Consider the following 5000-nt stretch of genomic DNA (forward strand, 5'->3'; position numbering starts at 1 on the left):
TTCGTAAATAAACAAAACATGCTGTTAGTTTGGCTATCGTTGGCACTCTTAGCTAGTGGAATAAATGAGTGCTGGTACCATTTTAATATTTTGCTACTAGAGGGTCTCCAAAGACGCCGAATCATCATATTTATTTAACCCTTGGTCACTCTGAAATTCTGTTTCTAGCTTGTTTACTATTCATAATTAAATGGCTTAATTTTAATTGATCAAGGGAGATAATCCATACGCTGACTGAATATTTCGAATTATGTCGGTAGCACAATTAGATTTTTTGTAAAATAACTAGAAGAGGCGCCCACGCCTGTTCCCGTCGTAAAAGACGCTTAAATGTAATATTTTAATTTATGCAGATTTCATGTATATTATTATCTCAATATGCCATCTCGATCATTTTATTTTTGTTCGCCACTTAGTTCACGCTCCCATTTAAAGATTTACTTGCTTGTTTTCGGTTGACCTGGAAAATAGTGAGCAGCATGACATTTAGCAACGGGTTAGGAAAGCCTTACTAACATTTTGTTTGCTATTTTATTTCTTTATTTATTTTGAGTGTTTGTATATCTTCCCTAACCCCGTCATTACTCTTGTATATTTATTTATTGATTTATTTGTAAATAAAATTTCATCGAAAGTATTTGGGATCTTTTAAAAGCCATAGAGCGGATGCGGTATTTTAGTAAAAAAAAAACTATCTAAGATTATGCCAAAATGTTTGTTGTCCAAAAAGAATGATACTTGACCCCCTCTCCATTCCCAAATCATCCAAAATTAAACAAGGCAAAATTCCTACATTAAATGAGAACTGTGATGTTTTATTTGACTAAATCAATTGGAAACCATTTCTATTTTGCGCGCCGCTTCCATTTACATACTGCATTTGAAAGTTGTATATCCATTACTGTGATTCGTACATTTTTGTTTACTATTCATAATTAAGTGGCTTGATTTTAATTGATCAAAGGAGACAATCCATACGCTGACTGAATATTTCGAATTATGTCGGTAGTATAGTTACATTTTTTGGTAAAATAACTAGAAGAGCCGGTCCTAAAATGCCATGAAATGTAATATTTTAATTTACGCAGATTTCATATATTATTATAAAGTAAATTCTCTATTATTATATATTATATTGTACCTAATATATAGTAGTGATTCTAAAAGTAAAAAAAAAAATGACTTGGGTGCCATCAGTAAGAATCGAAACCGAAATCAAAACTTATGAAGAATTTTTCGTAAAATTATTTATTACAAGATTCAAGCAAGCCAGCATAGACGCCCGGAGAGTTTCAATCTATACCCGTATAAATACGTTTGTTACAAGAACAAGCCGCCTGTTCTTGTGAGTAAATATGAGATAGGATAGCCTAGGATTCGAACCTGCAAAGCTAGGATTGGAATTGAGAATTCCGATCATAAGTTAAAATAAATAATACAGAATGTTATTGAAAATGGAATGTAGAATTAACCATTGTTTAGTTCACATAAAGTAGTTAGATATCTATTTATTGAAAAAGAACTGCAATGATGAATTTTGTTTCTGTTAAAGAAATCAAATTAAAATAAGGAACTTAAAAACGAACAATGGAAAATGTTAAACATATTGGTAAAGTGGGTTAGGAAAATTAGGTTAGGGAGTAATCGGTCGTTGTAAATGTGTGAGGAGCGATGCATGCTTGGATACGTGAGGCATTTAAGGCCACGAGTCCGAGATGCACGTGTTTGGTCACGCAATGACGTCATGAGTTCTCAATATAGAGAGCTTTAGGTCAGTCAGTCAGAGGCCGGGACAGGGTCAGACAGACAGAGCTGACATACGCTTTGGGAAGCGAAGGTGAGAAGAAGAAAATCATGTAGAGACTTTAAATTCCTTGATGCAAAGCCATTGACCGGTCGGAATGGAATAAACGAACAACTTCATAATTTTGTATCTGCGTCTTCGTGTTATGTCATTCAACAACAAAGGTATTGCGAATTTGAATTATAAGATTTGTGTTCCACTCATTTTTATTATAAGAATTTTGTGTATAAACTCATCTAAGAATGTGTCTCTATCATCTTAAGAATGCGTCTCCCCCTCAGCTATTATAAATAATGAATGCTCCTTCATTATGATAAAAAAATGAAATCCTCATATCAAAAATAGGTAAAGAAATATGTGTCAATGTTAGAGAGACACTACCACTCACAGAACTGTCAAATGTATAAATGCCAATCGCTCTATATCTCGGTATATATATATATATATATATATATATATATATATATATATATATATATATATATCCCTCCTCATTGTGTATTATATGTTCCCGGCTGTATTAAAACGTACCCTGTCTCTCTTTATACATACCCTGTCTATCTAACACTAATATAATCTCTCTAATATGAACAGTTATTAAATAACACGTTTTTTGTTTTGTGTGTGTGTGTATTGATATTCATATTAAAATCCCTTTCTCTATTTATTTAAAAAGAAAATACAATTTTCTTATATATGGATCGTGGAATTGCATTCCCCAGAAAAATATCTAGCTAATTTGCATATTCTTTTTAAAATTCATTGTAATTAAGTCCCTATTAGTTTCTTCGGTTCTCTTATGGGATGATCATCTTTAGCTAACTATTATATGTAATTATATTAATGCAGATATTCTACATGATTTATATTTGCATAAGATTTGCGCAAAAAGTTTACGGTAAACACAAAATTGTTTCCATATATATTTGTGTATACGTATATATTTTTGTTTAAAAAATTTTGCCTACCAATCTCCTCCTAGAGTTTTTAGTCTACAGACATGAAACTTCATATATAAGATATCTGAATTCATGCGAAACTTTATATTTGGCCCGGAAAAATCGATTGAAAAGTGTGAAAATTAAAAAAAAAAAATGAAATTTACCAGGTGAAGGTCGAACGCCGGCATTACGAACGCATAACGTAGTAGCTATTAGTTCATGTTTTAATTTTTAACCTTGCAGTGAATATGTCTTCATAGCCCAGTCATTGGCGACAGAGGCAAAAATATATCATAAGCTGAACGTTTTGGTTTCGATTCTCGGTGGTGGCGCACGAGTCTTTTTTGTAACTTTTTAAATCATTAATATATATTGCCTCAAATATAATCTATAATATAAATCTCATCGGTCTTTTTAAATGTATGTGTGTATGTTTGTTTGCCTACAACTTTCGACGGAGGCGACGGATTTTCACGAGATCTTTATCGTTGTGAAGCCGACCGTTCAGACGACAAATACGGAAAAATTGGCTAAAAACATTAATCACTTCACCCTCAACTGGGCGCTGTTTCGTCGATATTTTCGAAAGCCATGCTCTCTCTTCGATTGATTAGCCCTAATTTAAACCTACATCACTTCCGCTTTGGCGATGGGCACAACAGCAAATATGTCATGTTTTTTTTTTTTCATATTCTATTCCTCCTTCACAGTACGGGTTCGAGCCTGCCTGCCTACTACCACTATTTTTTTATTATTTTTTTTTTGGCTCAACACACACCTCCAAACACCCGGGCAACGCCGGGCACCCGAGCTAGTTATAAATATAAAACATATGCTCCTTGGATAATATCATATTTCAATGTATTTCAATATCCACATTTTAATTCTATAAGAAAGGTTTTCTTCATTTAAAATAAAATTTTATGAAGTTCGTGTGTCCAAATGTGTGTGTGTGTGCATATATATATATATGTGTGTGTGTGTGTGTGTGTGTGTGTAAGGAGCTAGTATGTAGGACCATGCCTTTAAATGGACTATATAGGGAGTTGAGCAGCGAGATGTCTGTTTACATTACAGTTAAATTTACGCATGTAAGTACAGTCAGCGAAGCAGGTAACAGGGCCGTACTTCCAATTCTAGCAGTTTGAAGGAATAAATTATTAGAGTAGAAGACTTTCCGGCATGTAGAGAACTCTGCAGTGAAAGGTCGGATTTTACTGTTTCTTGGATTAGTCGGCAGTTTAAGGAGTAGTTATTTTTGTAGTATGTACATTAAATGTTAAGACTTTCTCAGAACACATCTCCCATTAAAGTACTTGTAAAGCAGACAGAGGGGAGCAACATTGCGTCGATGGGACTAAGGTTGGAATTGGTCAATAATCCGGGATCTATTAGAATGGGTATATTTTTGGACCCTGAATAACAGAGAGAGACTAGCGATACATGCACAAGTCCAGATATAATAACAATACTCATGCATAAACGAATGGGGACTTCTAGTGTCCTTACCATATTTTAAACTGAACGCCGTTTTTTTTCAACAGCCTTGCCGGTGAGAAGTCGGTGGGCTTCATCTACCGTGCGAGAAATGTAGAATTTAATTAAGAACCTGATAAAGAAAAGAAACCAGTTTCTGTTTCTCGATGAGTGCTTTATTTTACGTTTTTTTTATTTTTATTATTTTTGCTTTGACTTTTTCTGAATCGAAGATTATTACCGATCAGACGTAAACGACACGGCCTTTTTCGAATTAATATTATATTTTTAAAAAATGGTGTCGAAACACTGTTTGGTTTATGGAAAGCTATTTGAAGCATATTTAAATAAAAAAAAACAATATAAAGGAATTAAATAAGTTAATATAATTATTTACCTAACGTATTGCATCGAATCAAAAATAGTAATGTTTATTATATTTCGTGGTTGAACCGCCTTTTCCTAAACAATCTAAATCTCTCATTTATTCGAAGAGTTTTTATCGCCTATAAACTGGAAACCTGAAATGTTGTGGAAATTATATTTGTTTTATTCAATTTGAGTTTACCAGGTTTATTATCAAAGGAACCCCATGTTTCATTAAAATCAAAGCCCGACCTAAGATTGCAGACCTACGGTGTAAAATGAATTAACACTTTAACTTATTTTCGTGAACTCCGTTTCAATCTAAAATTAAAATAGCGATAAATAATAAAATAAAAGAAACACTCATGATCCTTTTTGTTCCAATGAAACACGTACAATCTATTAATAAAATA

At 33.0% G+C, this 5000-nt stretch overlaps 1 protein-coding gene across 11 annotated transcripts in view; it reads left to right on the forward strand.

The window, feature by feature from the left end:
- LOC145286125 (cadherin-23-like) overlaps nt 1-5000 on the forward strand; it is a 1312625-nt gene that overhangs the window by 630088 nt on the left and 677537 nt on the right. The window lies entirely within an intron of this gene.

This window comes from Euprymna scolopes, chromosome 10 (genome assembly GCF_053919585.1).
Source record: "Euprymna scolopes isolate OS-2025 chromosome 10, ASM5391958v1, whole genome shotgun sequence".
In the NCBI taxonomy this organism is placed as follows: domain Eukaryota; kingdom Metazoa; phylum Mollusca; class Cephalopoda; order Sepiida; family Sepiolidae; genus Euprymna; species Euprymna scolopes.